Below are 25516 nucleotides of genomic sequence, written 5' to 3' on the forward strand. Positions count from 1 at the left end.
GGTACATAACTGATATAGGGACTTAAAAGATACCAATGAGTTAGCGCAAAGAATTCATGAAAATAATGATGAAAACCTGGGACACTGAATTTCAGCTCCAGCGTGTAAATGGTGAACTAATCACTTCAATCTTAAAAAAAAAAAAAACAAGAAAAAGCTGGAAAAAGGGAAAACCAGACTGTTCTTGAACCCAGTAGAGGACAGATGCTGCCTCTCTGAAATCTGAAGAAAGTCTGATCTGGAAAGAGAACTAGACTCCCCGTGAAAGCTGCTGGGGCCGTACACCGTAAGGGCCCTGTAACAGTAATTCTGAGAATTGCTTATGTCTGAGTATTGACTGGCATGAGAGCAAAAGCTACCTGGGCACCACAGTCTCAGGCGCCAGCTACATTTTTAAAGGGTTTTATCCTCAGGAAGCCCACCAGATTCTCCTGTGTCACTGGCAGGCAGATGGGAAAGAATAAGTAACACTTATGAAATACACCCAGAACCTCACTCCAGGCGAGTGCCCTATCCCAGCCGGGGAAAGAGGAAGGAAGGGCATTTCTGTTAGTCCAGCCCTTCCAGTATTCCTGTTTCACCTAAGGGGAGAAGGAAGAGGAGCACAGTCCCTAGACAGTGGGATTCAAGAAGACTGATGGAGAAAGCTTCTGCTAGGGAAAGGACACACACAGAGAAACAAGGAAAAATAAATGTGTAGCACGGGGGAGGTCCCTGTGAGGTCACAGCCCTAAGCCATAGCCTCGGTGAAAGGCTGAATTTTAAAGAGAAGATTCCAGAATGCTCCTACGATACGCCGAGTAGTGGCCCACAAAAAAACAGCCACCTCCTAATCCCCAGAGCCTGTGAATACATTGTCTTAATGGTAAAGAGGACCTGCAGGTATGATTGAGTTAAATTATCTTGAGATTGAAGGTTATCTTGGATTTTCCTATCCTGATGGGTCTTAAATTTAATCACAAGGGTCCTTAGAGGGAGGCAAGAAGATGGAAGGAAGTAGGAGATGTGAAAAGAGAAGCAAGAGATTGGAATGTTTCTAGAAAAGGGTCAACAGCTGAGAAATGCATGTGGACTCCAGATTGTAGAAGTCAGGTGAACAGATTCTTCCCTAAAGCTTCTAGAAGATACCAGCCTTGCTGACTTTAGCTTAGGGCCACAGACTTTAAACTTCTGACTTCCAGAACCATAATAGAATACATGTGTGTTGTTTTAAGCCACTGAGTCTATGTTAATTCATTACAGCAACAATGGGAAACCGATATAACTCCCCTTACTACCACACCACCAGGGTTATAGAATGATGACAGTGAATTACACCTGAAACAGTGGACAGACGCTTTTTGAGGAACAATATTTAGGGAAGTCTGAATTCAAGAAGGGGGACAAAAACATGGACTTGGAGGAATTTGAAGCCTCTGGCATCTAGAGCTACACGAAATAGTAAACATGCCCAAATCCTAGCCAGTTTATCGTCAATCCTCACACTAAAGGCTTACTTGCCACAGTTCCTAATATTTGATACAATATATCTGCCTTTCAACAAAAAATTAGAAAACATGTCAAGAGGTAAGGACAAACACAGTCTGAAGTGACAAAGCAAGCATCAGAATAGACTCAAATATGATCTAGAAGTTTGAACTATGAGGGAATTTAAAATAACAGTAACTAATATGTTAGCGATCTGATGGGGAAAGTATACACCATGCAAGAACAGACAGGTAATGTAACTAGAGAGATGGAAACTGAGAAGAGTAATTTAAGCCTAAAGCAAGCAGAGGAAAGTGAATAATAAAAATCAGAATAAAAATCAATGAAATTGAAAATAGGGAATAAGTGGAGAAAATCCACAAAACACAAAGCTGTTTGTTTAAAATAGTCAGTACAATTAACAAACCTCTAGCCTGGCTTCCCTCATATCTCAGTTGGTAAAGAATCTGCCTGAAATGCAGGAGACCCCGGTTTGATTCCTGGGTTGGGAAGATCCGCTGGAGAAGGGATAGGCTACCACTCCAGTATTCTTGGGCTTCCCTTGTAGCTCATCTGGTAAAGAATCCTCCTGCAATGTGGGAGACCTGGGTTCAATCCTTCAATCCCTGGGTTGGGACGATCCCCTGGAGAAGCAAAAGGCTACTCACTCCAGTATTCTGGCCAGTAGAATTCCATGGACTATATAGTCGATGGGGTTGCAGAGTCGGACATGACTGAGCGACTTTCACTTCACTTCACTGCAGCCTGGCTAACGAATTAAAAAAGAGAAGAGACACAATCTTCCAATATCAGAAATGAAGGAAAGATTATTACTACTGAGTCCATGGACATGCAAAGGAAAATAAAAGAATATGATGAAAACTGTACTGCCACAAATCTGATAATTTAGATGAAATGAACAAATTCCTTGAAAGATAAAAACTACCCAAACTCACAAATATAACCTGAATATCCTTGTAACTATTAAATGAATTGGTTAAAGTAACCATCCAAAAAAGAAACACCAGGCCCAGATGGTTTCACAGGTGAATTTTTACCAAACATGGAAGAAAACCAATTCCTTACAATCTCTTACAGTAAATAGAAGTTGGGGGTGGGGAGGGAATTTTCAAACTAAATTCATGAGTCCAACATTACTTTAATAAAAAAACAAGATAAAAAGAGATTACAAGAAGGGAAAACTGCAGACCAATAACATCTCATGGTCATAGATGTAGAAATCCTCAACCAAATATTAGCAAACAAATTCCAACATTGTATAAGAACTATTATACGCTATGACTCAATGGAATTAATTCTAGGTATGTAAGGCTGGTTCAACACTTGAAATCAATGTGTGATTTATATGTATCAGTCATATGAATGGACAAAAGAAAAGGCATAGGATCATATCAGATGACATCAAAAAAGCATTTTAAAAATCCAGTACTCATTCATGATAAAAAAAAATGTAAACCTCTCAGAACATTAGGAATAGAGGAGAACATGATCATAATAAATGACAGCTGAAAAAAATCCTATAGCAACATCATACATGATGGTGAGAGATAGGGCACTCTACTTTTAAGATAAGGGACAAGGCAAGAAAATCTCTCAGGACTTCAATTCAACATCATAATGGGAATTCCATCTAGAGCAATCAGAATGTAGTCATAAAAATATACAGATTGGAAAGGAAGAAATGAAACCATCTTTATGTTTCAATGCCATCTAGAAAATGTCAAAGAATTGATTTTTAAAAAAATTCCTGTAATTAGTAATTGAGCATAGCAAGATTTCAGGATACAAGAATAATATACAAAATCAACTGCTTTCCTATGTACCAGTAATGAATTGTACTACTAAAAATACCACTTATAATAGCACCCACAAAATGAAATATTAAGTATAAATCTAATAAAAATTTGTTATAGTAGAAAATATGTGGAAAATACAGAACACTGTATAGTGGAAAATACAGAATGCTAATGAAAGAAATAAAAGCATAACTAAATAAATGAAGAGATATTTCATTTTCACAGACTGGAACATTCAATATTGTTAAGATGTCAGTTTTCCCCAACTTGATCTATAGATCTAATTCAATCACAATCAAAATTCCAGCAGAGTATTTCGCGGTTATTAGAAAACTCATTCTGAAGTTTATATGGAAAGGCAAAAGACCTAGAATAAGCAACACAACACTGGAGAAGAACAAAGTTGGAAGACTCTGCTGCCTTATTTCAAGTCTTGTAAACCCACGGTAAACAAGACAGTGTGGAACTGGTGGAAGAAAATAAACATATGGAGCAATGGAACAGAAAGAGCTGCAAAATAGACCCATACAAATACACTCAGTTCTTACAAAACTGAAAAGGCAATTTAATGAAAAAAAAAGTCTTTCAACAAATAGTGCTCAATCAGTCATACATCCATGTGCTAAAAAAAAAATGCGCATGCACAGACTTTCCACAAAAATTAACACAAAATGAACTATATGCCTAAGTTTAAATGTAAAATTATAAAACTTCTAGAAGCAAGAGAAAATCTACAGGACCCTAGATTTGAAGATGAGTTTTTAGATACAATAGAAAAGTTGAGTTCAGTTCAGTCGCTTAGTCGTGTCCAACTCTTTGCGACCGCATGATTTGTAGCACGCCAGGCCTCCCTGTCCATCACCAACTCCCGGAGTCTACCCAAACCCATGTCCATTGAGTCAGTGATGCCATCCAACCATCTCATCCTCTGTCGTCCCCTTCTCCTCCTGCCCTCAATCTTTCCCAGCATCAGGGTCTTTTCCAATGAGTCAGCTCTTCGCATCAGGTGGCCAAAGTACTGGAATTTCCATAGAAAAGAGTGATCCATAGAAGAAAAAATTGGTAAGTTGGACTTTATTAAGATTAAAAAATTTTTCATGTAAGGGAGTTAAAAGACAAACCACAGACTGGGAGAAAATATTTGCAAAACACAAGTCTGAACTTGTATTCAACATATACAAAGAACTCTCCAAAACGGAACAAGAAAACAAACAAACCAATTTAAAAATAGGAAAAAGATCTGAACAAGCCTCACCAAAGAAGATATACAGATGGCAAGGAAGCATATGAAAAGACACTCAACATAATTTATCATTAGAGAAATGCAAATTAAAACAACTAGACACCGTGAGATACCTATTAGAATGGCTGCAAACCAAAAAGCTAACAATAGCAATTTCTGGCAAGAATGCCAAGCAACAAGAACTATTGTTGGTATGAATGCAAAATGATACAACCACTTAGCAGACAGTTTGGCAGTTTCCTACAAAACTAAGCATAGTCTAACCACACATTTCAGATATCTCACTGCTAGGTGTTTTACCCAACTGTTCAGAAACTTATGTCACACAATAACTAACAGGGAAATATTTATGGAAGCTTCATTGATAATTGTCAAAAAATTTATAGCAGTCAAGATGTCTTTCAGGATGTGAATGTATAAACAAATAGCGATACATCTGTAAAATCGAATACTATCCAGCATTAAAAGGGAATGAGCCATTCATCCATTGAAAGATAAATCTTGAATTAATACTGCTAAGTAAAGGAAACAAGTCAAAAGAGGCTAGCGATTGTATGATTCCACTTGTATGATACTCTGGACAAGACAAATCTACAGGAATGGTCAACAGGTGGCTGTCAGGGATTTGAACTAGGCGGAGGAGCAAATAGGTGTTACATAGGGCATATTTTTTGGATAGTGAAACTCTTCCCTATGATACCCTAATGGTGGATATATGACCCTAAGCATTTGTGAAAACACATAGACATTTACAACACAAAGAATGAGCTTTAACTACACAAAATTTAAAAAAAAATAATTTAGGAGTTTAGAGAATCCCAGAACGGGCTGCAGAATATGACAAAAGAGTCTAACCGTATCGTAAATACATAGAGCAACCTCTCTGAAGTGGGGTGGAGAGAAGTGCTGACCTAGGTAGCTTTGGAAACAAGTAGAGTTCATGAAGACTAAAGGCAATGGAAACTGTCCATAATGCAGAATGAAGTCAGCCAGAAAGATAAATGCCAATACAGTATACTAACGCATATATATGGAATTTAGAAAGATGGTAATGATAACCCTATATGCAAGATAGAAAAAGAGACACACATGTATAGAACAGACTTTTGGACTCTATGGGAGAAGGCGAGGGTGGGATAATCTGAGAGAATAGCATTGAAACATATATATTATCAAGGGTGAAACAGATTGCCAGTCCAGGTTGGATGCATGAGACAAGTGCTCAGGGCTGGTGCACTGGGAAGACCCAGAGGGATGGAGTGGGGAGGGAGGTGGGAGGGGGGTTCAGGATGGGGAACACATGTAAATCCATGACTGATTCATGTCAGTGTATGGCAAAAACCACTACAATATTGTAATTAGCCTCCAAGTAATAAAAATAAATGAAAAAAAAAACCCAACAAACTGTCCATAAACACTGTGCTTTAGTTGAAAAAGTTGTTTCCCATAAAGGTAGAAGCTGGCAATTTTGAAACCAGTACCTAGGCGCACCGGAACTGAAAAGTTAAGCCTCTGATGACAGTAGGAGCCGGGTTTCTCGCTGTTAGAGGTGGAGGAGGCAGACAAGCAAGCAGAGGGGCTGGAATAATCCTTGCAGCCACGGATAAGAGCTGGCAGCCCCAGGATGGATTCATGTTTCGCTTAACATAGATGCAAATGACTACCTACGGAACTATTTACAGATATGTGCATATACATGAGTTAGTTGTGGTTGTTGTTTAGTCGCTAAGTGGTGTCCAACTCTTTCACGACCCCTTGGATCTTAGCCTTCCAGGCTCCTCCATCCGTGGGACTTCACAGGCAAGAATACTGGAGTGGGTTGCCATTTGCTTCTCCAGGGCATCTCCCCCACCCAGGGATCAAACCCGTGTCTCCTGCATTAGTGCACACAGACACACACACACATACATATTGTTCTTTCAGTTGAAGGACTCTGTAAGCAATGACACCCTGGTAGTACTCATAGTGCCTCTATCTTGGTTTCTAACTCCACACTCCAGTCAAAGTAACAGGGGGCCTTGAAGAGAAATCTTCTTCAGAGGCTGAGGCAGGAAGTGCACAAGGTGACACTAGAGCTTCTTGTCGTTCCAGAAATGAAACACACACACACACACACACACACGCACACACACACACACACACAAACACACACACATAGACACACACACATATATACACATACACATACATACACACACGTACACACACACATAGACACATACACACAATACACGCACATAAACACACATACACACACAAACACACACATAGACACACACACATAGACACACATACATACACACACACACACACATAAACACACATGCACACATGCACACATACACACATACACACACATAAACACACACACAGACACATACACACACACACACATATACACACACACACATACACACCCACATACACACATACACAGATACACATACACATACATACACACACATACACACACACATAAACACACCCACATACACACATACACACACACGCACACATACACACACATACACACATACACACACACACATACACACACATACACACATAAACACACACACATACACAATACACACATACACACATACACACATAGACACACACATACATACACATACACACGCACGCACACATACACACATACACACATATACATACACACATACACATACACACAAACACATACACACATACACATACACACACACACACATACACACAGAGCAATGGGGACGCATCAAGGAGACATAGGAGCCAACTGCAAGAGCTCCCAGTGGTCAATGCCGGAACAAATTACACGATGCAAGAAATTCATGTATTACAGGCACCTCCCCAACCCCTACCTTATGAAAGTTTATCTGCCACTCTGTTTTTCACAAAAGATATAGATTAGTAGGAGACTTCCCTGGTGGCTCAGATGGTAAAGCGTCTGCCTACAATGCGGGAGACCCAGGTTTGATCCCTGGGTTGGGAAGATCCCCTGGAGAAGGAAATGGCACCCCACTCCAGTACTCTTGCCTGGAAAATCCCATGGACGGAGGAGCCTGGTCGGCTATAGTCCATGGGGCCGCAGAGTTGGACATGACTGAGCAACTTCACTTTCACTTTCTTTCGCTAACCAAAAGAAATCCAAAGAGGATTTTTGTTTTTATGTTTTTGTTTTTTCAGGGAGTCATCATAGAGGCAGTGGGTACACACGAATGGCATCGCCAAGCTCCTTCCTTGGGTACTATGCTCAGCACCTCAGCATCAAGCCTTCATAGATTTCAGGGGTGTCTGTGAGCACCTGATTTTTATCTCCACATATTTTGTATCTGTTAGCAAGATGTGTCTTAAGGTATCTGCCTCTTCACTTACCATTTTGGCACATGAAATGTTTGATGGGCATGCTCTACTTTCAGAGAGTGGGGGAAACCTATATTAGATTACAGCCTGGAGTATAAAATAAGTATCCATGAGTCCACACTGATTTGGACAAATGGTTGAGTAGATAATAAATGGGGGCATACAGATAAATCTCCCATGCAGAGGAACTCCAAATAATTTTTGTGTCTACTCTGCCCTCAAGTGTCTCCCCATTCCTTAAAACTGGGCTTCACATAATGACTGCCTTGCAAAGATCACAGTTTGAACGGGGATGGGGTGTAGTGGAGACACAAGAAAAACGCTACCTTAGGCATGTGATCAAGATGTACATTATCAGTGATAAGTCATGTTGATAAGAGGTACCCTCGGTAGGAGGTGACGAGAGTGATACTTCACCTCTGTGAGCTTATTCCCAAACACCCATAACCCCAGTCCAATCATGAGAAAAATCCTCAGACAAATCCCAATTGAGGTATTTCTATGAAATGCTCCTTAAAGACTGTCAAGGTAACCAAAAACAAGGACAGTCTGAGAAATATCTCAGTGAAGAGGAGCCTAAGGAGACTGGAGGAATAAATGTAAGATGGGAACCTGAAATAGAAGAAAGGATATTAGGTGAAAACTAAGGAAATCTGGAAGTTGCTTCAGTTGTGTCTGACTCTGTGACTGCATGGACTGTAGCCCGCCAGGCTCCTCTGTCCATACATGTTAATAAAGAAACAGGTATTAATATTAGTTCTTTAATTGTGACATGCTAATGTGAGATGTTTGTAATAGGACAGCCTGACGGTGGGTGACAGGGGAACTCTACTATTTTCACATTTTTTTTTCTGTGAATTCTAAAAGTATTCGAAAATTTAACAATGTTATTAAAAAAAATAATGGGCACAGTAGCAAGCTTGGTGAGAAGATTATTTTTCTGTTAGAAGAGGAAGCCAGGGAAATCAGTGTAATGTATGGTATTGGGCATCAGCCCTAGACAGCCCTGCATTCCAGGATCAGCCCTGCTACTTTCTGGATGTGTGTTGCTAAGCATCTAATTCAACCTCTGTTTTCCTCGTACATTAAATGAGTGCCATCAAATGATTGCAGTTGAATTATAGAAGGCATATGGCACATCGGCTATATAGCTGTCACTGGAGCTGGAACTGCCGTTCTTGTTGTGATGTGACTCTTCTTGGTCTGGCGACCCAGGCTGATTATCAACAGCCACTGGGTAGATGTCTGTGACATGTTTGGATGGCGATCGCATGAAGACAATGCTTCCTTGTATTCAATGCCAATCCAACCTGCTGTCATTCAAACACGTCCCCTCTTGGGCAGACAGAAAGCAGACGCTCCCCTTTCCTTGAATAAAGATGCCAATTATTTCGTCAGACTTCTCTGTAGACCTAAGAGTTTCTTTTCTCTTTATGTTCATGTAAGCTGGTCCTTTTATTATCACAACTGAAGGAGAGTTGCGGCTGGAATGTTCATTGTGCATGTTATAAATAACTGTTTGTCATTTTCCCTTTTTATAAAAACAACTGATATTCAATATTGGAAAATTAATAACAGTCTCATAATGAAAAAGTATTAAAAACCCACCTACAATGCCAATGTTCAAGTTTTATAACCTGCTTCTTAAAACTAACATCTGTCTTGTCAATACATGCTCATGCTTGTATCCCTAAATAATGTCACACAAATAATCTTTAATTGTTGCATAGAATTCCACATTTAATGACTGTACCAAAGGTTATTCATTCAAGTACCTACTTTGGGATGTTTGGGGAGTTCCCTTTTATTTGTTATTTATTTTTTAATTAATTAATTTTACTTTACAATGTTGTATTAGTTTTGCCATACATTGACTTGAATCCTCCTTTTTATATGATTAGTAGTTTGGGGATGAACATCCTTGTAGTTAAATCACTGTGTATGTTTTTAATTACGTCCTTGGGGTAGTGTGTTCTTTGTCCTGGCTTTTTGGGGTTTGTTTTATTTATTTACTTTCGGCCATGCTGGGTTTTGTTGCTGTTCGGGCTTTTCCCTAGCTGTGGCGGTGGCGGGGTGTGGAGGCTACTCTCCAGTTGTGGGGTTCAGGCTTCCCACTGCGGGGGCTTCTCTTGTGGAGCACGGGCTCTAGGGCACACGGGCTTCAGCAGTTGCAGCTTTTGGGCTCTAGAGCAGAGGCGTGATAGTTGGGGCACGTGGGCTTATTTGCTCCACGGCATGTAGGACCTTCTCGGACCAGGGATCGAACCCTGTCTCCTGCACTGGCCGGCGGATTCTTCACTGCGGGGCCACCAGGGCAGCCCTGTCATCACTGCTTGAGCAGGTCAGCCTCTGGAGGGACTAAAGCTAGTACTGCTCTTGGGCCAGAGGAACGGTGAGGGGAAGGAGTGGTATGCAGGGAGTTTGAAATAGATACTTGGGTAATTCTGTGTAAAATGAAAAAAAAAAATTGTATTTGTGTGAGATTGGATTTTGCATCCCAGTATCTACCCTTCTGCTTTATTCCGGCTGTAAAGATTCCAACCACAATGCCCTTTGCAGCTAGACGTGTTTGGGTAAGAATTCCAGTTATGCCACATCCTAGCGGCATGACTTGTTGTTTCCATCTGTAAAATGGGGGTGGCCTTGTGAGAACGAAAAGAGAAAACATATGCAGAGCCCTTGGTGCACAACACAGCCTCAGTAAGCAATGGACTGCCTCCACCTGAGAGATGCTTGAATTTTTGTCCACAGCCCACAGCGAGGCATTGTTCCTCTCAACTTTGGTCAATTTATAATATTTAGGCAATGTTTCCCTGATATCTAGGGTTGTATCATGGCAACCGACTCCAGAATGCTTGCCTGGAGAATCTCCATGGACTGAGGAGCCTGGCGGGCTTCAGGCCATGGGGTCGCAAAGAGTTGGACACGACTGAATGAGTAAGCCCATCGCAGCAGAGGCAATGTTTTCCTTCTGAAAAAAGCAAAAGGACATTTTCTGCCTCTTTTTCTTTCTGCGTCCTCACAGCCTCAGGCCCTTCTGAGACTCCTCTGACCCAAAGTAACTTCCATTAGAATCAGGACTAGGAGAATATCTGTCCCTGACAAACAAGGTTTTAATTCATCAGCGGCCCCCCGATACCCTGGTGTCCAAAGCGCTTTATCTGGCTTTCTCTTTGCCAGTGCATGCGGGAGACAGAGAAGCCAAAACGCTCTGCAGGGTTTAAATCTGATAAGCCCTAGAAAATTCAACTCTACCCCACCCCTCCCTTTTTCTTTTGGAGTTATTCATTTTCAAACAGCTTCAGTTTTATGTCAGAAGGAGAGTGAAGAAAATGACATACGCTGGGTAGCCAGGCACATCAGGTTTCCACTCCATGGCTGTGCCGTTCACTGGTTCCGTGATCTCAGGCCAAGATCTCATCTCCTTGAACCTCAGTTTCCTCACATGCAGAGTGAGGGTAATGATAGCTAGTTGGTAATCATTTCATGATTAATGCAAAACTTAGCGCATAATGCCTGCACATAGCAGCATCTCCCCATTTATGGGTTTGGTTCTGTTACCCATCACAGCTTCCTTCACCACCCCTCTGCTAAAGTTACCTTGGAGAGAGAGAGAGAAACTTTTCATTGGTATACACCCTATTATGCCTTCCAGAATGCTTAGGTTAAAACCGCTGCCTAAAAACGTGCCTACTCAGACTCATTTTTACTCAACTAGACTCGTTCATTCATCCATTCACTCAGCTTGTGCCAGGAATTATGCCAATGAAAAATGCCAAAATGAACAAGACCTTCTCTGTCCTCAGGGAGCTCATAGCCTAGTGGAAGAGCCAGCCAAGTAAACAGAAAATTATATTTCAGCAACAAAGAATCCATGTGATGATAGAGAAACGGGTCAGGGCTTGGCAGGACACCTAACCAAGCCTTGCAGGGGAGAGCGTCCTCAGAGAGGGCAACTGAGCTGAGTTGAGGATGAGCCAGGACAGATTAGGTTGATGTAGGTTAAATCATGTAGTCTTTAGGACAACTCTGAAAAATACATACTTCTATTTTACACACGTGGAACCTAAGGCTCAGAGAGGCCAAGTTAGCCAAGAAGTGTGGGGACCTGATAGAATCGGGGAGCCTGGCTCCAGAATATGTATACCTTGATGGTGAAAGTTCAAGCCCCATGTCAGGATCGCTGTGCACTTCACGGAAGCTCTATAGTACAATTTTCGGCTTCTTTTCAAATCCCTCCCCCTCATCCTTTTTCATGCAGCTCTTCTTTTTCCACAGCTATGCTGGGGATTTAGAGAAGGCAGGGATTCAGCTTTGCCTAGCCCTATATGTGGGCTGCAGGAGCCTCAGCCACCTCCCAGCCATCATTCTTTCTTCCAGGGACAGAGTTATGGCCCCCGGGAGAGGTCTGTTCCACCAGAGTAGTCAGTTACTAATGAGCTTCATGCGGCTCCTCCGCCCCCGGCTCCCCAGCCGTTCTCCACCCCCGGCTCCCCAGCCGTTCTCCACCCCAGATCTCCTAAGTCACCTTCATCCGGCAGCTGGAGACTGATGGGAGCCTGTGGGGGAGGGGATCGACCAGCCTAGGAGCTAGAGCACTGTCCCTCCATCCCTCGAGGATACATGGGGTGTGAACCAGCCACAAAGGAGAGGAGGAGAGGGTCTCAGCCTCTTGGACCACTGCCCAGGACACAGAAGGCTGGTCTCGGGGCATTCGGCCTGTGGGTCCCTCCCTTCTGGGGAAAAACACATTTCTCTGATGCCCACAAAACTCTGCTCCTTCTCTGCCAGAATCCCAGGACCCCTCTACTGAATCTGTTCCTATCACGGATTATACAATAATATCATATGGATTCAAATTGGGATCATCAATACCATAATAGCTACCATTTATTGGGAACTTGCTACATGCAAGATATTTTTTAAAGTCTTTATTTTTATTTTACAAGTAGAGTTGATTTACAGGTTTATGTTAGTTTCAGGTGTACATCATAGTGATTCACTATTTTTACAGATTATAATCCATTAAACATTATTATAATGGCTACCATTCCCCGTGCTATACGATATATCCTCATAGCTTCTCTCTTTTATACACAGCGGTTTGTATCTCTTAATCTCCTACTGCTGACATGCCTCTCACTTTTGGTAATTGCTAGTTGTTTTCTATACTTGGGGCTTCCCTGGTGGTGCAGACAGTAAAACGTCTATTTGCAATTCAGGAGGCCTGGGTTCAATCCCTGGGTCGGGAAGATCCCCTGGAGAAGGGAATGGCTACCCACCCCAGTATTCTTGCCTGGAGAATTCCATAGACAGAGGAGCCTGGTGAGCTTCAGTCCATGGGGTTGCAAGAAAAGTTGGACATGAATGAGCCACTAACACACTTCACTTTTTCTGTATTTGAGCCTGTTTCTGTTTTCCATGTGTCCTCATTTGTATTATTATTTAGGTTCTACACATAAATGATATCCTACATGCAAGGTATTCTTAAACACCTTATCCGAATTACTTTTTGTGCTGGTCACTGTAACCCATGAGGCAGATACAATTATTATCTCTGTTCTATTAGGTTGGCCAAAAAGTTCGGGGTTTTTTGTTTTTTTTTCTAAAGAGCGTATGAAAAACTTGAACGAACTTTTCGGTCAACCCAATACATGAGGTACTTAAGGCTCAGAGAGTTTAATAACTTGTCCATCTTCCCACAGTGGAAAGTGAGAGATCTAGGATTTCTCCCTGGCAGCCTGACTTCAGTGCCCTTGTCCCGCATCACCAAGACACAGGGAAGAGCGCTCATGTTTGAGCACTTACTGTGTGCCACGCACGGGGCTAAGGTCTGTGCGTGGGTCATCTTAGCGGCTTCTCCCAACCGGTCTATCATCCTTTTTTTTAAACAGCTGGGGACACTGAGATTCAGAGAGGTTAAGAGTGTCTCTAGGTCACAGAGTGAGTGAGTGGCAGATCTGGGATTAGAGTCCCAGGCAGCCTGACTCCCGAGTCCACCCTCCTGGCATCACGCTGTACCATCTGTGCTGGGTTCAACAGTGCTCCCGCAGAGTCCATGTTCACCCAGCTTAGAATGTGGCCTTATTTGAAAATGGGGTTTTTGCAGATATAATCTGGTTAAAATTGGGTCACACTGGATTAGCGTAGACCTTAAATCCATTGATGAGTGTCTTTATATGTAAGAGAGGTGAACAACAGTCAGACACAGAGACAGAGGCACCCATAGAGGGCAGTTAGCCCTCTGAAGACAGAGGCAGAAGTTGGAGTCATGCACCTACAAGCCAGAAAGTGAGAGGGACTAAGAGCCTTTTTTTTTAAATTGAAGGATAATTTCTTTACAGAATTTTGTTGTTTTCTGTCAAAGCTCAACATGAATCAGCCACAGGTATACATATATCCCCACCCTTTTGAAGCTCCCTCCCACCTCCCTCACCATCCCACCCTCTAGGTTGATACAGAGCTCCTGTTTGAGTTTCCTGAGCCAGACAGCAAACTCCCATTGGCTGCCTATTTCACATACGGTAATGTAAGTTTCTATGTTACTCTTTCCACACATCTCACCCTCTCCTTCCCTCTCCCCATGTCCATAAGTCTATTCTAAAGAGCCTCTTGATGAAGGTGAAAGAGGAGAGGGGAAAAAGCTGGCTTAGAACTCATTCAAAAAGAGAAGATCATGGCATCCGGTTCCATAAGTTCATGGCAAACGGATGGGGAAAACCTGGAAACAGTGGCAGATTTTCTTTTCTTGGGCTCTAAAAGCACTGCAGAGAGTGATTGCAGCCATGAAATTAAAGAAGCTTGCTTCTTGGAAGTAAAGCTATGACAAAACCAGACAGCCTATTAAAAAGCAAAGACATCATTTAGTTGACAAAGATCCATATTGTCAAAGCTATGTTTTTTCCAGTAGTCACGTATGGATGTGAGAATTGGACCATAAAGCAGGCTCGGTGCCAGAGAACTGATGCTTTCAAATTATGGTGTTGGAGAAGACTCTTGAGAGTCCTGTGGACAAAAAGAAGATCAAACCAGTCAATACTAAAGGAAATCAATCTTGAATATTCATTGGAAGGACTGATGCTGAAGCTCCAATACTTTGGCCACCTGATGTGAAGAGCCAACTCATTGGGAAAAATCCTGATGCTGGGAAAAATTGAAGGCAGGAGGAGAAGGGGGTGACAGAAGATGAGATGGTTGGATGGTGTCACTGACTCAATGGACATGAGTTTGAGCAACTCTGGGAGATGGTGAAGGCCAGGGAAGCCTGGTGTGCTGCAGTCCACAAGGTCACAAAGAGTTGGACATGACTTAGTGACTGAACAACAACAGCCTACAAGCCAAGGATTGCTGGTGACCACCAGAAGCTGGGAAGCAGGGAAGAAGGGTTCTTCCTTAGAGCCTTTGAGTGGAGCATGGCCTTGCCAACAACTTGATTTCAGACCTGTGAGAGAATAAATTTCTGTTGTATTAAGCCACCAAGCCCATGGTGATTTTTATGGTGGCCCTAGGCAACCAGCACGCTATCTGAGGGCCACGTTATCTTCTTAAAAACGGGAGAATGGGTTTAGTGCTCTCCTGGAATACTTTTTGGTTGCAAGAATTATGATTCTATCAATCTTTGTTAAACCAAAGGGGCTCCTAAGGTGAACAATACAGGGGAAACCAAGGCCATCAATGGGGCCTAGCAGCATGACTCCCCCCTTCACCATCCCATGACATTGTCTGGAACAGGGAAATGGACCTGAGGAGCAAGGCGTTGGATGAGTCGGTTAACCTCCTTGCCACAATGTCCACATCTATAAAATGGGAGTAATTATATCCTTGATGGGCTTCCATGGTGGCTCAGATGGTAAAGAATCCACCTGCAATGTGGGAGACCTGGGTTTGATCCCTGGGTTGGGAAGATCCCCTGGAGGAGGGCATGGCAACCCACTCCAGTGTTCTTGCTTGGAGAATCCCCATGGACAGAGGAGCCTGGTGAGCTGCAGTCTATGGGGTGGCAAAGAGTCAGACACGACTGAGCGACTAAGTGCACACACACACACACATGCTTGATATTGTGAGGGTTGGATAAGGTAGTGGATATACAGTGTCTGACACATGGAAAGGAAAAACATATGCCTTAGTCACCCACTTCCATCTCAGGGATGTTTCTTTGAAGCTGCTGGCATTTTTTTAAAAAATGGAGAATTTATTTTTAATTGGAGAGTATTTGCTTCACAATATTGCGTTGGTTTCTGCCATACATCGACGTGAATCTCTACAGAAGGTGTTGGTCGCTCAGTCGTGTCCGACTCTCTGTGACCCCATGGACTGTAGCCCGCCAGCCTCTTCTGTCCATGGGATTCCCCACACAAGAATACTGGAGTGGGTAGCCATTTCCTTCTCCAGGGGATCTTATCAACCCAGGGCTTGAACCCAGGTCTCCAGTACTGCAGGCAGATTCTTTACCATCCGAGCCATGAGGGAAGCCACTATAGGAATCTCTGTAGGGGAGGGGCCAAAACTATGTGGGGATCGAAAATGAGGGGTCCAGGGCAGCTTCAGTGGGTCTCATGGGGATGTCTGTACAGCTCCTCTTGGCCGGTAGGGGAGGGGTGTTCCGCAGGAGGTCGGTTCAACAACACACTTGCTGACCTTCTCCTGCATCCTGGGTACTGGGCTAGGTGCCACGGTAGGGAAGGAAACCCCCCGAAGCTGTGTGCCAGATGGGGGGCTGCTTGCTCGTCTGTGGAGTATAGCTGTATCTTTCTATATTTAGATTCTATCTTTGTCAAGCAAGAAGACTCGTTTGACAGGGCTCCGGTTTTTCATGTCTGAAAAGCCACTCATCCATAGAGCCCGGGGTTCAGGGGGAGAGGAAAGGGGGAGGAGACCTGGCTTCTTCCCCCCACTCTGAGCAGATGGGATCAGAACAGGGCCTTTCTACATCTCCAGCCAAGACGCCCGAGCCTTGGCAGTGGGCCCAGGACACAGACAATGGGGACCGAAGGCAGCTTCTCAGGCCTGGCTTTCCCTGGGCAAGAGGCTTCTCCTGGAGGCTGGCAAAGCCCCCTCTTCAGGCTCAGAAATGGGATTTGGGGAGAAGAAGGAGGGGGACTGCACTGAGGCAACTCCTGACAGCTTATCCTGGAAAACTAGGACACAGCTTGTGGGATCCCAGCCCAGTGGCCCTGCCATCTGACCCTTCTTCTGTCTCTGCAAGGAACATTGTCTAGGGAGACAGAGGCAATTCTGGCCCAGGAGCCCTGGTCTGCTGGCTGCCAACAAGAGGATGGGGCGGAGGGTGGTCTGTGGGGTGAGAGGCGGGGAGGGAGGGTCAGGCTGCAGGCTGGTACAGTTGGTTGGAGTCTGACGTTTCTCTTTACGATGAGGCAGGACGTGGAGGGGATGGGTAAGGACAGCTGGCCTCTGAGCACAGCTAAAACAGAAAAGATGTAGCAAGAGGTAGGGGAAGGGGCTCATCTGCCCGCGCATCTTAGACACAGCTCTGAAAAATGAAGGAATCGGGTCCTGAAGAGGCTTTCTGAGGTGCTTGAGCCCAGTCTGCTGCCTTCAGAAAGATGAATTTTGAAATCACCCGGGGAGGATGGCTGAACGATAATCCTTCCATTTATCTCCTGTTGACTCTGCGCTGCAGCCTGAGCCACCTTCATTCCCCACAAGTCCTCAGCTTCCTCTCTTCCTAAGCAGTTGACTTACCCGTTCTTTGTCGAAATTAAGTCCGTCTGGCGCCATCTCTCTCTGCTCACCTTCTCTCTCTCTCTCAAAATATGTTGATCTTCAGCCCAACAGATTGTAAGCTTCTCAAGGGCAGTCTTAAATGTGCTAGGCATGCTGTTAGCTATTCCAAATGCATCTTTTAGGGGGACACTTTGTTGAATTTTCTGTTCAACTTAGGAAGGGCAGTGCATGCTGCTTGATAGATAAATACCTGCCAAACTACTCAGATATGAAGATGGACAAGATGAGTAATTATTACTTCTGTGTTTGTACCCAACATACACATCGTAATAAGTGTCAACAACTCAGTGTGTTAGGTTTTGTCTTACCTGGCTTTGTCATATCCTTGTATTAACACAGGTTTCTTTTTATTCTACTTCTTTACAAAAAAGCAATATCTTTTATGCCCATTTACTCCACATTTGACTTTTCCACTAACAATATATCAGAGACTTTCCTTTCTGTCAATACACATATAAAATTCATTCTTTTAATAACTAAACAACTCTCCATAGGATAGATGCATAAGAATTATTCTACTATTGATGGACATTCAGGTTGTTTCCAGGCTGCTTTATGCTATAATAAACAATTATCTAATAAAGATCTTCCACTCACTATTCATATATACTATTGTTTTTATTTCTGAATGCTGGATTCTTCCAAGTGGGATTTCTGTGGTAAAGGTATACAGTTTTAAAATTTTATTAGATCTTTCTAGTTTAATTTCTGAAAATGCTACAGCAATTTATATTCTCACTGGCAATATAAGACAGCTTTTATTTTCCTACCCCCCCTTGCCAGCTCCTAAATGGAATCAATCTTTAATTTTCATGCATTGGTTGGGCGAAAATGTTATTTCATTGCTATTTTGATTTGTATTTCTCTTAACATCTACGGGAGCCTAATTCTAGTTTAGGCTTGTACTAGCATTAGGGTTTTCTGTTCTGATATTTGCCTGTCACACCCTTTGCCTTTTTCTACTGGGATTTGTGATTGATAAGAAATCGCATGTAATACATATTATACATATATTATTTAACGTAATCTTTAGAATTCTGGTTCCCAAATTGTGTCAAGGTTCCTGGTGGGGGTTGGGGCACCGAAAATTTAAAGGGGCATGAAGAGATGTTTAACACTTTAGGGAGAAACTCAGGGATATTTAACATCTGCCAAATAACCTGGGTTATTTCAGCACCAGATCACGCTACAGTCCTTTCTATGATGCCATATAGAGTAAGCCCCCTACATGCAAACCTTCAAGTTGTGAGCTTTTCAAAGACGTGCACGTGTGTTTGTAAGTCCACTCACATAGGTTAGTCCACGTGTCTGGCGTACATTGCCACGTGTGTGCCTTCTCCACAAGTGGCTGTGCTTTAATGGAGAGAACATAGTACTGCAGTGTCTTTCTTTCAAGCTCTGGATGTTTGGAAACCCTACCATCTCCCACCTCCCGACCCTCCTCCAGTCAGGAACTCTTCTTGCCTGTTCACTTAATGCCAGTGAACAAAACAGTACGTCAGCTGTTTTACTGGACTACTGTACTTTCCAAGGTAACATACTGCAAGATTAAAAATGTTTTTATTTCTGTATTTGCTTTCTATGTATTATTTGTGTGATAATTGTTGTAAATCTGTTAAAGTACAGTACTATACGGCCAACCGTGTTAGTTGGATATCCGGGCTAACTCTGTTGGACTTAAGAACAAACTGGACTCAGTGAACGCACTCTCGGAAAGGAATTTGTTCATATGTAGGGGACTTACTTTATAGGTGATGCTGGGGTTTAGTGAGTTGCTGTGATAACAAAGCAAGTAATTGCAAAGGCCAAAGTGGAATAGGAAAGATGGATGTTGGCATTCAAACTGGTCGCAGAGAGTCGGACATGACTGAGCGACTTCACTTCACTTCACGGTGTCCATAGGGGTTTCCCAGGTGGCGCTAGTGGTAAAGATTCCACCTGCAACGCAGGAGCTGCAGGAGACACGGGTTCAATTCCTGGGTCTGGAAGATCCCCTGGTGGAGGGCATGGCAACCCAATCCAGTATTCTCGCCTGGAGAACCCCAAGGACACAGGAGCCTTGTGGGTTACAGTCCACAGGGTCGCAAAGGGTTTGACATGACTGAAGCAATTTAGCACGTCCGCATGCACACAGTGTCCGTAGTCCCACATACCCCGTGAATAATTCAGTGATTGCGTTTATTTAAGAAGGAAACAATAACATTATCTTTCTTTCAAATTATGTATATAAAATGATAGGACACACATACTTTTGAAACTGTTTGAACCCAACTACTCAACACATGGAACTCTTGGGTATTTATTTTGGCCTAGGGGCCCTGTGATAAACTACTAAGATGCTAAAGAATCTGTGACCCAAGCAAGTTTGGGAATCTCTGCTTTGGAATAACCCAGTGAGCTTGGTGAGGGCATCTCTGTTTTGCGTCTTTTTTTCACAGATGTGGAAATTGAGGCTCAGAGAGGTTAATTGATTTGTTCAACATCAGAGTTAGAAAGCGAGAGAATCAGAATTCTAACCTAAGTCTGCCTTGCTCATACCCTGAGCTTTTCTCGCCCCAGAAATCACATATGATTCATGCACTGGTTCAAATCTTTATTGTGCCTGGAGTCTTAGAGGAAAGTGACCCTTCTTTCTGAAGTGCAAGTCTCCAATACTGCCTTCAATTGCACTATTGATTATTTCTTCTCTCTCCTATATCGTTCATCTCTCCCTCTCCACAGAATCCTTCCATAGCCCATGGAAGTGTTCACTTCTGATCTTAAAAGAAGTGGAGGAGGGAAGTCCCTTGATAATCCTTTAAGCCATCATTCCACCATGATCCTTGACTCCTTGACTGCACACTTCTCCACAGTTTGCTGGTATCTGTCCTTCCTCTCTTCCCCTTGTGACTCCACACTCCTTGTAATCCAGCCTCCTGCGCTCTGCTGATATGGCAGTTCCCAAGATCTTAGAAAATCTTTACAAATTTAGGCCTTGTTTCAGGATCCCCATCCAACCTGCCCTGTGTGGACTGGAATTGCATGCACGCGGTGCTCGGTGCACCCCAGGACACACGGGTTTGCAGGTCTGTCTCCAGGGTCTTTCCTCAACTCCAGACTCCTGTTGGTTTCTAGTTGGCTTATGAGCACCCCGAAATGAATGAAGTTCGAAAAGGATTATGAATGTAAATCAGTTTTCCTGACTGCCTCTGAACTCTACACCTCTCAACCTTAAATCCTCCTCTTCACCCACCTCCCACTTTTTTTTTCCTTTTTCTGTTGTTGAATAAAAGTGCAAAAGTTTAAAAAAAAGCCTCCAGAATTAGGCTTCAATAATCTCTTATATAATCTTGGGCAAGTTATTTTACCTCTTTGAGCCTGTTTGATCATCTGTGAAATGGAATAATAATAATAGTAATAATGCATTTTACGGCTATTATACAGATTAAATGAGAGGATTCATAGAAAGTATCTAACATAGACTTGACACTTAGTAGAAATATGAAGATTATGAAAGTGCTAATATTTCAGCATCACTTTTGTCATCATCGTCATCATTATCATCTTCCCCACAAAAGACCAGTTCCTCTTTTCCCTGATGGAAAAAAAAAATATGCTTTAGTGCAAAGAACACTGAGTTTGTAGTCAGAAAGACCTATGTTCAAAAACCTAACCATACATCTACTCTGTGACTTTGATCAAATCACCTTACCTCTTTGAGGTTCTGTGACCTCCTCCATAAAAGAGGATTCACAGCATTCCTTCATGATGGAGTGTCCAATGAGATAATAGGTGAGAAGATACTTTATACTGTACACTGCACACAAAGGTAACGTTTAGCTTATGGTGAATTATTGTGACTGTTGAGCTACCATTCTCATAGGAGGAAGGCTCAAAATCATCTCGGACATCCGGCCTCTGCCTGTTCCGCCCCTGACCTAAGGCCCAACAACCTCCTCTCGGTTCCTAATTTTGCTTGTGCTGGTCAAAGATATTCCCTGGATCAAGGAACACTTCCTTGCGTTGTGTTTGCTCTGGGCTCACCGTTCACTTTTAACCCCCAGCGGGACCAGAGATTGAGCACCATGGCTGCTGCCCCAGCATCTCTTCCTAACACCACCTGCTGTCTACTCACCTGATAAAGTTTTCTAACAAAGTGAGTATACATTCCAAATATCTCCAAATCTTAATGGAAAATTTGCCTGCAACATTTCAGACACTTTATCTGCGATTAAATATTAACGTTTCCAGCCAGCATATTTTTCATTGGAAAGTGTGAAATATTACAAGATCCTCTCATGTCGTCTATTCACACCGACTTCCTGAAGCCAGTGCCAGATTGGGAAGCTGATTGGAAACACAAAGAGCATTAAAAAGAAGAGAGGGGAGCACTGATGCTGGGGGCGGGGAAGCAGAAAGAATGCAGAAAGACCCCTTGATATCTGCAGGGGCCAACTAGGAACTGTTCCTTTTTATCATGCCCTGATTGGCAGATACCTCGCAAGGTTCCCAGATATCCTCTATCCAACTGTGGGCCCCCCGAGATTTATTTATAGGTCTCACAAAACTGGGGTAGCAAAATGCAACTGTCAGGAAGATATTATAACCAGAATCTGTTTTTAATGCAAAATCTTTAACCCACCGACTTATCCATCTTCAGAAAAAGGTTTTCCTGTCCAAACCCCTTGCATCAGAACTCGATGAAACGTACCAGGGAGAGGAAGGAGTCCGCTTTAACCGATAGCATTCACTGTTTTTTACGGTGCTATTCGTCTAAGTGACAAAGCCAGAAGGCAAACCTATACTTCTTTGTGACTTTTTATTGCTTTTTATCCCAGTGGGAACCAGCAGACGGGGAGGAAAAAAAAACCTTTTCGAATGGTGAAATGTGCTTAAGATTTTTTTTTTCCAGAAGGAGGAAGGAAAAAAATGACCAACAAATACGATTCGAGTTTGTTACTGTCTGGAGAAAAATGTTGTTGAAGCTTGGCTCCTGCAAATTCTCAGTGACCTCTGTGGATTCAGCTGGAACTGAAGGATAAAAGTGAGACAAAAGGAAGAAGCTGCTGTGACTTGCAGTCTGGCTTAACATAAGAGAGCTCAGCGCACAGAACTGCATCCAGAGTGAGCTACTGGGCAAGGTGGTGAGGTCCCCATCGGCAGAGGCATTTAAGTACCTGCCACTTGGTGGGGATGTTGTAAAGAGAAATAAAAAATAGGAGAGCAGGTCAAGTTGAGAGCCTCTGTAAACTTTTTTTAGGTCTGAGAATCTACGATTTTTTAAGGTCAAGGGCAAGATGATGAAGCGTGAGTGAGTGTGGAGGTTTTGGTAGTAAAAATATAGAAATTTTATTTTCTCTCTTTGATTCAAATAGAACTGAATTTTGATCACTTTACTAAGTAAGAGGGTATATATCCCATTTTACAACGGCGAGGGGGACTAATAATATTAACATTAGCAATAACAACAGTGATAATAGTTAATTTATTTTTAGTGTTGGATGTGTGCCAAGTACTGTCTTACATGCTTTCCAAGCATTTTCTACTTCACTCCTCAGAATAACCCTATAAGGAAGAAACTGTAATTATTCCTCCCAATTTAGAGTTGAGGGAACTGAGATTTGGAGAGGTTGTGTAAGGTCACTAGAACCTCCTTTGTAGATGGAAAAATTATAGCCCAGAGGACTAAATAATTTATCTAAAGTCTCAGAGTGTGTTCAAGGCAGAACAATCAGAAAGGATTGGGGGAGTGAGGAGGAGTACATTGGGAGATTGGGATTGACATAAACACATAACTATATATAAAATAGAAAAATAGTAAGGACTTACTGTATAGCTCGGGGAACACTACCCAATACTATGTGATGACCTATGTGGGAAAATAATCTAAAAGGAAATGGACATATGTATATGTACAACTGATTCATTTTGTTGTTCAGAAGAAAGCAATGCAACATTGTAAATCAACTATACTCCAATAATTTTTTTTTTAAAAAAGGATGGGGAATTTGGAGTAAGAAGACCAGGGTCCTTAAGTTCTAGGTATCAAGTACAGTGAGTGTCTGTTATTGTACCACGTACATTAATTCATTTCATTTCACGATAATCGTGTGAGAAGGGTATTTTTTCATCTCCCTTTTAGACATGAGGAAAATGAGTATCAGAGAGGTTAAGTAGCTCGTGTGACATAGCAGAGCAGGGTGGGGGTAAGGTTTGACATCTTCATATTGACGGCCTTGTTGGTACACAGAGACCTTCCATACTTCAATCAGATCTCAGGAAGGTCATTAAGCAACTTTTAGCTTTGGTTTTTCTCATTTTATAAAAGAGACAACATTACAAATGCCATTGTCAACTGTCCAGGGTTGGGATAGGTCCTAATAAAGCAGACAGAATATATTGTGAATTAAGTATAGTGTCTCTAATTATTGCAAGCACTGGGTCTCCTGATTATAAGCTGAGGGGGATCCTCTGACTTCTTACTGCTGTTTGTTTTCCTTTGATGATTGGTTCCTTAAAGCATCAGCTGAGGGCCAAGACCTGGAGGTTCTAAAGTTGGGTCCAGGCTCTTCAGGTGCCAAGGCCTTGGTGGGCAGCCGCTCTGCATCTGCAAGCAGGTGAGAAGAGTAGATGCTGGTCCTGCCTGGCACTAAGGTCTCAGAAAGCAGAGAGGCCGGAGGAAGGTGCCCTTTGAGTGGGGCTGACATGATGGGGACCGGGCCTCCTGAATCCTTTTCTGGGTTCTCTCTTACACGAGGGATGGGGTCTCTCTGGCCTCGTTTGCACGCGAGCAGTATTTGTGGCAGTTGCTCACTGTACATCTGTCTGAAGGTGCTTCTACTCCGGGCTCTTGCCCTTAGAGCTCTCCTCGGGTTTCCAGTCTGGAGGCCAGACTCGGACGATCCTGACAGCATGCTGTCTTCCTCCCGGTTAGTCCTGAAATTACCGCTTAAAATTTTCTAAAAATTTTACTTATTTTTGGCTGCACTGGGCCTTCACTGTGGCTTGAGGACTTTCGCTAGTTGCAGCGAGTCGGGGTTACTCTCTAGTTGTGATGCTCAGGCTTCTCATCGCTGGCTTCTCATTGGGGTGGCTTGTTGTGGTACCCAGGTTTTACCTGCTCCATGGATTGGAGAATCTTCCCAGATCAGGTATTGAACCTGTGTCTCCTGCATTGGCAGGTGGATTCTTATCCACTGTACCAGCAGGGAAGTCCTAAAAGTATCCTTTAATAAATTCTATGTTGGATTGTTTTCCCCCCACCTCAAAATGTGAGGTCCATAGAGGGAAAAGCCAGACCTTGAGACTTTTCAAAGCACTGCAGTGTTCTATAGCACACAGAGCCCTGGAACCAGGAGAAGATCTAACATGTGCCTCTTCTCTGCCATGAGATCTTGGGGAACTCATGTTCATTTGACAACTGCCTGTCTACAAGGGAGATGGGAATGTGGTAACAGAAGTGTGTGTGGGATGGGTATGTGGGGTGCTGAGGTGCCCAGAGTGGGCATTTAGTCCTTTCTGGAGGGAAGAAGTACAGGTAGCAAAGGCTTCCTGGAGGAGGTGTGATGTAGCTGAAACTTGAAGGATGTGTTAAATTGACACAGGTGGAGGAAGGGCATTCTGCAGAGGGATCAGTTTGTTTAAAGACACAGAGGGATGGTAAGAAGGCCTGGAGCATTCAGGGACCAAAAATCATTAAATGTGGCTACAGCTGAAGATCAATCTTAAAGGATGCTGAGGCCAGATCATGAAGAGCCTTGTGTGCCAACAGAAAAGTGTGTCTTTATCCTGACAGCGATGGGGAGACATCAGAGAACGAGAACCCCTTAGAGGAGATGAGGCGGGCATACTGGAAAGGTGACCTTGGTTGCAGTTCAAAGGGCACATGGAAGGGGGCAGTAGA

This window comes from Cervus canadensis, chromosome 30, assembly GCF_019320065.1.
Source record: "Cervus canadensis isolate Bull #8, Minnesota chromosome 30, ASM1932006v1, whole genome shotgun sequence".
Taxonomy (NCBI): domain Eukaryota; kingdom Metazoa; phylum Chordata; class Mammalia; order Artiodactyla; family Cervidae; genus Cervus; species Cervus canadensis.